Genomic DNA, 13703 nt, shown 5'->3' with positions numbered 1-13703 from the left:
CGTTGCCTATACAGATTTATTTATACACTGACTACATGATCATCTATATGCCATGTCACATGTACTCAGAGAACATTCAAATACAAGTAAAATAAATAAGTTTGATTTTTACTACAATGATTTCTAAACTGTACATTTCGATGAATTGTAAGGTTAAAAAACAGCACCGACATCGAAATAATAACAGAAAACATCGAGAAAAACATTCTGTATTTGTTTAAATTTACTGGAAAGCGTTCTTTTACCGCATACATGTAATGTAAACAATCCAAGCGATGAATTCACGATTCAAATAATCCATGCAGCAATATGTGGCCGCCATATTGCTTTTTGAGTATGACGTACGAGAACTTCGAACAGATAGATGGATAGATGCGCACGCCGAGTGACTGTGAGAAACAGAGCGCATCTCGGCTAGAAGGAATTCTGTTTCAACACTGTCGTTGTGTATTTTGGAACGCATTGCGGCGCTATGAACTTTGGTTTTTGACGTTTATCCTCTAAAATCGAAGCTATTGGTTTCATATTTTTTTGTTTACAAAATGTTATTCAAAATTGTGTTTTAATTTCCCGTGACAATTGTGTTATGATAGCGATTTCGCGTTCGCACATTCGGTAAACACGCCGTTGCACTTTTGTTTACAATCAGCAACTTGCATATTTAGGGCGGAAATTATAAACATTTATTTCAGGAATTAGACAACGACTGCAGCGATTGGCTGATTGCATGTTTACTCTGCCATGACTTAAAGAATTGATATTTAAGATAAAAAGTTTGTAACCTCTTGTAAGAGAGAAGGAGAAGAGGAAAGAAATGGGTGAATAAAGTTGGACTAACTGTAACGAACTGATGTTTATTTCTTTGGGTCGAGTCTGGTATCTCTACGTCAAGTCAAGTAAGACCAAGTTCCTTGAACAAGAAGCTCCTGTTCGTAACAATAGATTAAGAATTGGTCTTCAGTTTTTTGTGATGGTATTTTAGTCATTTCTGATATAGTTTGTGTCATTAACATTTGTTATTTTCAGATATTAGGATTTCTATTGACACAGAAGAACTATGGTTCCTCCCATAAACTTGCGTAACACGTCCACATGGCAACTCAAATAACAGTCGATAAAACTACACCATTTATCACACAACCGTAACTATCACCAATCGGTTTTCGCGCTGATGAGTTTTTAATAAACATTAATATTATTAGAAACTCATCAGCGCGACAACCGTGACAATAATGATCTGTTTTTCCAGTGATTTAGCTCGCTAAACCGTACGTAACTCCGGTGACAGTCATTTAATTGAGGTCGAACGAGGACACAATTACTTTGCTAAATGACGTCACTGTATTAGAACTTCCCTCAGAAAGTGGAACAGATAGAAAGCCACGAAATGGTCGTTTGCTTCTATTAGTATTTTGCTATGGACTTCTCGGTATGTACTGTTGCTATTTTCCCTGCATCCTACATTGCCTAGAACGCTATTTTGTGCAATTCTCTCATAAATCTGTGAGCAGTATACGCAAGCATCTGAAGTAGACGACATTTTCGCTTTACAGAGTATACAGCAAGTTATCGGGAATATCTTTTCCAGTGACGTCATATTGTTCTCGTTCGGCCTGAAGAAAATGGCTGCCACCAGAGTTACGTGGCCCGAAGCATTAAATCATGGGAAAAAGAACATCAAACTAATGTTTTTTTGTCACGGTTTTGGTTTTGGTGAGAGTTTAATATCATATTATGGATTGGCGTCAGCCTGATGGTGTGATACGAGAAAATAATCCCCTTTTTATATGTGGTGTCATTTGACGTTGCACGTGTGTGTTACGCAAGTCTATCGGGGGAAACCTAGCTCTTTTGTAGCGATAAAAATAATAATGTCCTAAAATAACAAATTTAATGACACAGAATATAACAGAAAATTACTAAAATACTATGACAAAGACTGAAGACTGACACAAGAAGAGCTATGAGCCCATAGCTACATTATCAGTGGAGTCGACTGACTAGTGCAGTTGTTAGCATAATCAATTCCATATAATAAAATTGTCATATACATAACGTCAAAATATATAGTTAGCGTCACTTAAGTATATTATATGTTGCGATCCTATGGCCCCAATCTGTTAGGCACAGAATGGCATTTTATTTGACCGATTGGTTCTATGTAGCTCCTATGAAGCATAACGTGTCTTTACCTTACCTTCAGCGGCCTTGAAATATGTGTATAGCACGAGTGAGTTTGAGTAGGGTTTGTATTGTGGACAGACATTATTTTGTAAATTGTATTGTGGTGAGCCGACTTGTCGCTTCGAGTAGTTGCTGTCTATGTGAATTAGATACCTGTGTTATACGTCGAACGAGTAATAAGGTATACAAAGGCCACTTGACGAGGTTCATCTGATCTAATCAAATATGTAGTTCATGAAGTTCTTAGGTCAATTATCGCTAACGGCGCGTTTCTCGACATAGAACACTTCCATTCACCAAAGGCTATAGCGTAATCGTTTGGGTAAGTGCTTACGGTAACATAGTGACAACATTAATGCAACTAAAACACGACACAACTGTCGTGACAACCATAACATGCCATAAAAAGCTTCACATTGTTGATTCACCGTATATAGTTATCAACAAAACACCCATTCTTAATCAATTACCGTCACCTGTCGCGTGACCTTTTCCCCCCAATGACCATTTGTCAACTCCCACTTTAGTTGACGATGAAGCGTGTATATTTCGGAAAGCCATTGATGTACGTTTCATAGAGGAACGACTCTTCACCTGTGTCGAGTTATTATTAAATTATTTTCTGGCATATTATTGATAGTATTATTTGCCTTATTTTTTCACAGTTAGTTAAATAATTTGGTGCATCTAGGCGATTGCTTTAATGTGGCAACATAAAAAAACTGTCATAATGGTGGATCGCGTATTTGAAATGTGTGGATATATGTCTGCACTATAACTGTCGTGACTTTGATTTCAACCTTGCGCTAATTGCATAGTTCACTTTTTGTAGTGCTAATGGAACTCAATTAGAAGCAGTTGTTGTGTAGGTTCCGGTATCACACTATTCAACTTTGCTCATTACTTCGGAGACGGTAAACACAATTACACGTGTTAAATAATTAGCATTTAATTAGCATATCTATGTACGGTCACTGGGTTCATAATGCGAAGAAGATGTCGTTTTTATTTTCAATTTAAGAAATATATATTTGCGAATGCACTTTATAGACAATATTTGCTTAAAATATTGAAAGTGTAAAACAATGCACGCTTCGCCCCGGCTGCACGTATTCTGTAATATAATATGTGAAATTAGTTCTGCGCAAAATGCGTAGTCACAAAGTACCCGCTAGCTTGTATCAAAGCGGGAGGATCGTCACCTGCGCACATGCGGGAATTGAGTCCCAAGCGACGATAACAACACATGCTAAAAACGCAAAGGCTCAATGGGTAGACGCTTGTTTGTAAACAATGACACGCTATGGCCATCTGACGCATGCGCAGGCGACGACTCCCCTCTTTAATTATTACAATCATCGAGCGTCGTGTAGCATGTTCTGATCTGGTTGTGCAATCTTCCTTTTCATGACTTCGAAAAAGGCACCCCGGTTAAGTCTAATCTCACATAGAATGAATATGCATCATAGACCACATGTTGCGCATAAGCCAATAACACCGCCAGTCGAACAATGGACATGCACGGCACGTTAACACAAAACGAGTAACTATTGGTCATTGCGAGACATACAGGCGCCAATATGTTCGAATCTTATTAATTACTAGACAATTTTCCATCAGAAATTGACAATCAATTCTATTATAGGGAGCGTGCTACTGTAATGTTCCATTATGACGACCACCACTGTGATATTCAATGCGACATTTAAAGAAATGTTTGCAGCAATTTGATGTGTTTTTTTTATGTAAAAGGTTGCACTATTTTATTATTTAGCCTGTGCAAATATAATGTAGTAATAATCGAAAAAGAACACCCATGATCACAGTAATTGTCGTCGATGTTGTTGTTGTTAAACGCGAAGTCAATAAAAGAAACATTTAATGAGTCCATAACTGAATAGACGAGTGTTTTGTGGAAACGTTCCGGAGATTAGGCATTTTAAGCGAGGATCCAATCAAGGCGACGATGTGAAGAAATATAAATAATTGTGTTTTTGGTCAATCATTATCGTGTTTTCGCTAAAGTTGGGATAGAGTCTGCAGGCATTGGTTCAGTGAAACCATGGAAGGTGAAACCGTACAAACATCGCGGTGTTATACAATACGCATACGTTCTTTGGAATAGAAGAGTTTTTATATTTTACATGTAAATCAGTCATAATGACGAAAAAATGACGTAGCAACGTTGATTCGTAGACACTTTTCAAAGACAAAAAAAGGCGCACCATTCATTCAATTCATTCATAAACATCTCCTGCATTAGATTGGCATAAATAGTTGCGTCATCACATCACAAAATTTGCCTGTCTCATCGGTCTTTAAACGCCGCATATTCTTTACAATTTACCTTGCATTTCACAGACAGTTTTAAAAGTCATCAAATAATGTGTATATGCCCAGAATACGTGGCGATACAACTCGTCTAAATTGTAATTGAATGTTTTGGTGTTTAGACTTCTGGCAGTCACACCGCGTGTCGCATCGATAGCGAACGATGTGATAACAGAGAAATCAATTATATCTCGTCAATCAACAATGAAATACCGTACTCGACCGCGTTAGCGCCCAGGGGCCTCAACTCAGAAAATCACGATTTTTTAGGGTTGGGCGCTTACCCGAGCACCCCCCTCGAAAAAGAGTACAAATGAAAAATTTTATTCATCAAGTGACAGATTACGTCTTTGAGGGAAATCAAATTACGAAATTAGTTTAGTCGTCATAGATTTTCACAATGAAGGAACAGAAATGATCACAAAAAATATGCACATTTTATTACAATATTAATTACGTACCACCAGAATTTACGAAATTAAAAATATTTGAGTCTGTTGGAACACAGTCGAAGTCAAAATTGTCATATTATCTCAACTGACGAAGGTTGCAGCGGCGTCCTTTGACCTAATGGGTCAAGTTGGTTATTAACCAATCACAATGCTGTGTTGTACTGACGCAATTCTTCGGAAATTCCCGAAGACTTTCCGGTAACGCAATGCGGAAGTGAATTATCGATGTCGAAGTACGATCTGTTGGAATTGATTTCAGCGAATAAACGACATAGTTTTTCCAAAAAACTAGTAACTAGCCATTTTTGAGAGGTAAACTGAATATGGCATGAAATATTTACCGCATTTTACTTGTATTAACAGGTCATTGTCGAAGCGTAGGTTACGCACGGTTACCGTGTTCTCCGTATTCACAACATGTTCACAGCGATCGATATCCACGCTGTATCATATAAAAACGATTACCAAGATTCGTTAAGCAAGACCAAGTTTTAAATTAGTTGCATTTTGAAGGGGTGGGCGCTTTGCCGAATGTGACCCCAAATATAAAAATTGCGCAAAAGTGGGGGGTGGGCGCTTGCCCGGGCATGGGCGCTAACGCGGTCGAGTACGGTACTACTATACAGTAAGATTGTTTCACGTTGAACGTGACTAAGATTATCGTGACCAAATCTGGATTAGCTTCCTGGCAGTCTGTTCAAATATTGTTCGATTTATTCATTTTTGTCGCCAACATAAATATGTTATCGATGTGTCTATGATTGTCGTTGGAATATGGATTTTTCTCCGTCAAAGTCTTCAATTGCTACGAAGACATCTAAGTCGACAAAATCGGCCAGAACACGGACAATGTGAAATAAGAATCAGTTTAATAACTGCCGCCAGACGAGTATGAAATTTCTTTTCACGTGCATTTTGGGCTATATATAGAATTTGATTCAAACTCTGAAACTCGCAGACATTTTTGTTCACATGGATACGTTACGATTGTAACACTATTAATAATTCGTATAGACCCCGCCACAGAAATTCTACGATGACAATAACGATAACCGGGAGGCGTGTTATAGTGACACGTCGAAACGCAGCAACGGTTTGAGCAAATGACATCAGCTGCAAATATGTCAAATATATATTAAATATGGCTTTTCAGTGGACTGAATTTGAAAATAAAGATTGTAAGACCCGAGGTTTAACAGAATTAACAATACATGGTTCATTTAATTTGCAACGCATCAACTTACTTCTAGCCTGGGGTAAAACCATCGTTTTCAGCAGCTCGGAGTAATCGTGGTCCGCTTCTGTCGGGTAATATTCACTGAACGTCTCGTAACGTTTTTCGTCTGGGTACTCGATTCCAGCAGCTGTCATGGCTGCAAGGAGCGCAGCGTTGAAAAACCAACAATTCCGGAAAGGACAGGTACCGTCGTCTTGGTGGACTACTGCTGCAATTCCACAAACGCCTCCGCCATATTGATGTGAGGAGGTTGAGCCCTCGTGATCATTTCATATTCCTTTTGTGTCTTGTGTCCGAAGGTTTGGGCTTTCGCCCCCGTTGTTAATATCGGGATTTGCCAATGTGAGGCGAATCTTGCAACGGGCGCAGCGGCGTATTCACAAGCGGGTCCAAAGAATGCCTCCACACCGAGTCCCTTAATATTTCCCATGAGTTCCACAGCTCGTATCATCGAGGCATGATTTGAACACTCAGAATCGACGTAGGCCACGGATATATTGAGACCTAGCTCGAGCCATTCCATTAGAGCGCGTCCGTTCCATTACAGAGCGTTCCATTAGAGAGCGGTCACGTGACGTGTGATCACCTGACAAGTGCTGGATACACGCTCTAACGGAAAATACCGTTAGGTTTAGCGAATTTACGAACCGTTACGAAAGAGTTTGCTCGTTCGAAGACCGTTATTGTAAAAGCGACAGCCTTGGTCGATACACTGTTCATTTACACAATCTTTCCTGGCACCTTACGCACTCACATTGTTAGCGGCGGAGTGAAACACGCCCATGTCATGCCATTAACCGATTACTGACGTCTATGTATTTCATGTCTTTGGCATGAAAGCTATAAAATATATAAAATACAATGCCTTGCTATCGTTTGAACATTTCAAATATTTAATTAGTCTAGCGTGTTTTTTTTTCATTCCATTGGAGACGAGTCGCTCTTCATTTCATTACAGGACGGTATGACCCAAACCACTCTCTAACGTCGCTCTATTTACTTGAATTGATATGGGAGCTATTAAATATATTTAATACAATATATTCAAACAGTTTTGAACATTTCAGTTATTTAATTGGCCAAGCGATCGCATCATTCCATTACAGACGAGTCGCTCTTCATTCCATTACAGGACGGTATGACCCAAACCACCCTCTAACGTCGCTCTATTTACTTGAATTGACATGGGAGCTATTAAATATAATTATTAAAATATATTCAAACAGTTTTGAACATTTCAATTATTTAATTGGCCAAGCGATCGTGTCATTCCATTAGAGACAAGTCGCTCTTCATTCCATTACAGAGCGTATAACCAAAACCACCCTCTAAACTCGCTCTATTTACTCGATTTGACATGGGAGCTATTAAATATAATTAATACAATATATTCAAACAGTTTTGAACATTTCAATTATTTAATTGGCCAAGCTATCTTGTCATTCCATTAGAGACAAGTCGCTCTTCATTCCATTACAGGACGGTATGACCCAAACCACCCTCTAACCTCGCTCTATTTACTTGAATTGATATGGGAGCTATTAAATATATTTTATACAATATATTCAAACAGTTTTGAACATTTCAGTTATTTAATTGGCCAAGCGATCGTGTCATTCCATTACAGACGAGTCGCTCTTCGTTCCATTACAGGAAGATACGACCCAAACCACCCTCTAACCTCGCTCTATTTACTTGAATTGATATGGGAGCTATTAAATATATTTAATACAATATATTCAAACAGTTTTGAACATTTCAATTATTTAATTGGCCAAGCGATCGTGTCATTCCATTACAGACGAGTCGCTCTTCATTCCATTACAGGACGGTATGACCCAAACCACCCTCTAACCTCGCTCTATTTACTTGAATTGATATGGGAGCTATTAAATATATTTAATACAATATATTCAAACAGTTTTGAATGTTTCAATTATTTAATTGGTCAAGCTATCTTGTCATTCCGTTATAGACGAGTCGCTCTTCATTCCATTACAGGACGGTATTACCCAAACCACCCATAACTTCATCCTATTGATTTGAAATGTGAGCTATAATATATATTTATTATCATGTATTCAAACAGTTTCCAACATTTCAATAATTTGATTAGCCATATTCACGTATTATGTGCTCATCCCGTTACCTATATTATTCCACAAACCATCGATTTAAATTGATAAGTATAAACAGAATATGGTAAACACATTGTTAATGCTTGAAGTAAACATGCTTATTTATCAGATAAAAAACATGTTATTTAATGAAGTCATGAAACACACAAATTCATAGTAATATTTCCTTTAATTCAAAGTTAGTTAAAGCGGGGGTCGTCACCTGCGCACGCGCGGGAATTGAGTCCAAAGCGAGGATCATAACACACTCTAAACACGAAAGATAACTGATTTCCGGAGGGTGTAAAAAGTGAATGCCTACTTAGGGTAGTTTGCTACCACTAAAAATACTCAGAAATCCAGCTAGAGGGATTGGGTTACTGTAATGTTAAAGATTCTGAAATAAAAATATAGGGTCACCGACTTTTTCTAAGAAAGGGCATCAAATATTGATGAAAAATGCATGTTAGAATAATTTTTTGTTGTTTTTTGTTAGATTAGTTTACAATGTTGGAATGTTATAAGATGGCGGCTCTTTAGATACATTTAGTAGATAACTATGTAGCATGTTATTATATAGTGGTTAGATAGCGAGAAATTTTACTTCAAATGTGACTTTATGCAGCACTCTTACATTACTCTTAGTTGGCTTTATTTACTTAGAGGGCCAGTTATATAGTAGATATGATTTGTGCATGATATGTACTTTGAAGTCAAGCCAAACAATATAATGCTCCCTAAAGAAAGACCTCTTCAACTGTAGCAAGCAAGCAAGTTACAGTTTTTTATATCACTTTTCATTCTCTATATATTCAACTTTTCATCACTATTATGTAGTCCGTTATATTGATTCTCCAGCAAAAAACTGTGGGTAAAGTGTGACATTATATCATTGTTTCCTAAATTATTAAAAGTTGATGGTAATAAAGCTATATACTCATATAAACTAAATACATGTAACTAAATACATGTAAATATAAATCATGACAGCAACTTCAACTGTCATAAACGAAAACCACTATGTGTATATCTCCCAGATCAAATATAATTACACGTTCATCTTTTCACTACGCGTAACTATGAGTCCCAAAACCCATGCGTTTTCAATCTTGTGTTAAACCGTTCTAAACTGTCAGAGATGCACAATTCGAAATGTGATTAACAGTAATGAAGTTAATAATTCTACCAAAGATACGATACAACAGAGTAAGGAAAATTATTGTACCATACATATATAGTTCCAGAGTTCAACTTTTACTCATGCTTGTTAAGTGGTTCTTGAAATACATATGGAGCAACTACTAATTGCTTATTAATATACGTAATTAAATTACTGACGTACATTAATAATTAATTAGTTCCACATTGCATTTATTGACCAAAATTTCTTTGACAACCACCTAATAAATGTCGAATTAACTGTTAACTGAACTTCCAGTTACGGAAAACATAACACATTAAACAAAATAAAAAATCTATGTCACCCGTAACTCGAAGTTACAATGCCTGTGTGGCACCAGTAGTTACTAAATTATAATAATGGTCAGCATTATATAAGATATTGAATGCTCTTCCTAATAATGCATGTAATACAAATAAATTGATGAAACCTATGTATTGTTTTACTATCATACCTGTACATGTTCATGTTACTGATACATCTCTAATAATCAGAAGATACATGCACTGTAATTTACATATCAAGTATAGTTCTCTGCATCATATATCTCATATTGCTGTCATCTCATTTTTACAGGCGACTTGTGTGGCATCCAAATAATAACACATGGTAGTTTTTTTATTTTCATGACTCGTTCATACAGGATCGCATTGAATACATGGAGAAAGGGTAACACTATCGAGTATAGTATTTGCAACAAAGAAATAGCTATTGCATAACATAAACTAGTGTTGGTGTTTCATGTTCCCATACACGATCTTGCAATTCTGTTGCAGGTAATATTTCTGTTCATAAGATTTTGTAGCCTAGTGTGTTGCTATGATAAGTTCGAGCACATGGACATTGCTATGTTATCACATTGAATAGCATTCTTAAATGTGTTTTATGACGAACTTTCTTTAATTATAAAATAACAGCCAAATATGTCAAAGAGCATACATGGACAACACTTAGGTATTGTGCTATGTTGTGTATTTCCGGTGTTAATTACAGTTTATACATTAAGATGTGGCTCTCAATAGTATGAGATGGATATATACATAGTACAGATGATAAGTATCAACTGCCGATACATTATACATGTACATCTATTTAGCTTTACATTTATCACTGCTTGTAGCGTAATGATTTAACATTTCTTTACATGAGAAGTTGAGATATATGCTGGATCACTTCTCCTTCATGACTTATCTCTTCATGGGTGTACCTACATCCAATAATAAAAATGTTGTGGTTATGTATATAATATTGGAAGAATTTTCGATGAATCTACTGCGGAATATGTATAAATTACCTATCTTTAATTCACAAAAACTGATGCCCATATATGGTCCTTTAGGTTAGGTTAAGTTAAAGTTCGCAAACATAGCATGTCAACACAAAACGCTACTACCACCACAACTGAAAAAGAGAACGTTTTCACTTGCAAGCTCTTGTGATGAAACATGTATTTAAGTATGGTACACCGGCACTAGATATTATACTTCACTGTTGAATGTGTGATGAAATTACTAAGTCTTACTAATACTTGATGAGCGGTGCGTGTTCCAATATAGTATTTCATTTCATATAGCTATTCATGTGAGAGTATCCTGTACCAAAAATGCATGATTGTATAAAGTAAAATGACTACCATGTATTATATATGAATATCACATAGAAGATTGTTACAACAAGATCAGCTAGCTGTGCACTAGCATGTATTTAGTTTTTATTGTTTGAACCAGTATATTTTGTTATTATAATATGTTATTGATTGCTTATTATATATTTATGCTAATAGTCATGATTTCTACAAAAAACATGCCTGTGACTGTGAAATGCCAAACCACACATTTACCGTTTTGTGTTTGTGTTCCACTGAAATAGACAATTATTGATTTTTGGTTGAAAATGATTATTCGTATCCGAGAAAATTTGAGATATTTCTCTTGTTGTAGCCATGCCCACCGATCCTGAAACAGTCGACTGTTTTCGGCTTTCCGACTCTAGCCGAATTAAAAATGCTCCATCAAACACCAAAATATGAGAGGAAGCTATGCTCTTGTACTATACTTTTATAATACTGCGTCATTTAATAATAATATTAACGATATATATTTTTCGGTCTGCGTTTTTTTTAAACGTTATATTTTTGGCGTAATGGTGTGAGAGTTTACGCGTTTTCAAACGATCCGAAGTTGTAACATCAGTATACGAAAACCCTAAAATCAATGAGAAAAAGTTGGAATGGACATTCTCTTTATATTCTCGTCATACCATAGACCCCCACGCGAAACAATTGCCCCCATTTATAAAAGAACAACTTGGACAAATATTTTGGGATTCTGGATAACATTTTGAAGAGACCATATAGTCTGGAAGCTAAGGCCAAGAATTTGGAGTTTAACTGCACCCCACGTCAAACATTGTGGAAACAGACTTTTCTTATGCAAGATGTTCTGACTTTTTCAAAAATGCTAGTTTCCAGAACAAAGATTTTATTTTTTTCAAATCTGATTGCCATGTTCATAGTTGTATTGTCTTATTTATAACATGTTATAATTATAGAAAATAAAATGATAACCTTCAGAATAAATAGTGTTGTGAATTTGTTATTCACGATACTTCAAGACCATAAGCCCCATATATTACAGATTCCGAAAAAGAATCAGGAAACAAAATCTACAAATCATGGATATCGTTTCGTGATGCAACGAAATGAAACAAGCTAAATAAATTTTGCTTGGGAAGGGAGATAGCTATACCAAAACCTAAACATACATCGTTCTCAAATGTTTAAAAACGGGAAAACGAGGTAATACAATGTGTTATTCGTTATTTTGGCAGACAAAAGTGGTCATATCAATGAACTTCATTTTCCTGTCAGTCTAAATCTGAAGCCAGTGTGCCGAACAACAATAATATACCAGGCCAGGAGAATATAAATTTACATCAAGCAGATTATCTTGAAATCTCACTGTTTACGTTACCATGCATTACATGTTGTAGATTTGACAAAATAATATAATTCAGCGTGCCTATGTAATTTTCATACACAGTTTTAAAAGCCGTGTAAAATAATTCAGCTAGAGTACAAATCCGGTTTCTCTCTTCTCGCATGTCAGTCAATGAAATTACGTTTATTTTAACCAATCGAAGCTGTTCATTACTGACCAATCACCACACCACGTTTAATTATTTCTAAGCAATCAAATCATTTCTATTATGCACACTGAATAACATAAATAATGGCCGCCTCTTTTCAAACACAATATCCTTCGTCTTGAAAAAGAAGAAGTATTGCATCAACATGGCACGTACGGCATCATAAGAAACCACAGCCATATATTATGCCTTAACTTGCAAACTGACTATTGTAGTAATTAGAATACTGTAAACGCTTCCTATCATACATCATCGTAAGTCCTTTATACGAGTAGAGTATCAGTGGCATCTTACAAAGAAATTGTATAGCTTGAAAATTTGCGTAGAATGAAAGAAAACAGTTACTGTATAATTTATTTGGCAAGTGTTGGCCACACTTCATAAGGGCCATTACATTATTGGCATGAGATCATCGTCACAGATATTGAATTCGTTGCTAAAATTATCGCTGTTATGTTTTATGAACGTTACGTCGCCAGAGGGCGCTCATACATTGTTTGGGCTGAAAATGTACCCAAACAGAATTTATGTTAATTACCAACGACAAAGGATCACTTGCGAGTCACGAGACGCGGTCACTGACCTCTACCGGATTTCATCAATACGCAACACACAACATAAGAAATCATAACACGTACCAAAGTCACTGAAATTCACTCATTCGAATGTTGTCCTGTTCTTGGAAGCATACAATTGTGTGGTACGCCAAAAAAATGAATGAAACGCGCCGAATTTGACGTGTTAATAACTGAGAACAATGGCCTGCTTTGGTGTCATGGGACGCGACCATCCACTTCTACCAGACATCATCAATGCATCAGAAACAAATTTGCATAGCGTTGCAACTATTTGTAATACTTGTGTATGAACTGACTTATTTCGTACTTGTGTTGCACATATGGAGCATGTCTCGTTTTGAAAATGAAAACTATCGAAGCCTGCCTTTTTAATGCAAATCTGCGTTAATCAACGGAACAAAACCCACATTGTCTGTACTTAGACATATAAATAAACACACTGCATATACATATATGCATGTATAAAATCCAAGATGT

The sequence above is a fragment of the Saccoglossus kowalevskii genome, chromosome 8 (assembly GCF_978046115.1).
Source record: "Saccoglossus kowalevskii chromosome 8, keSacKowa6.1, whole genome shotgun sequence".
Classification (NCBI taxonomy): Eukaryota; Metazoa; Hemichordata; class Enteropneusta; family Harrimaniidae; genus Saccoglossus; species Saccoglossus kowalevskii.
The sequence above is the reverse complement of the archived record's forward strand: the minus strand, read 5'-3'. Positions refer to the sequence as shown.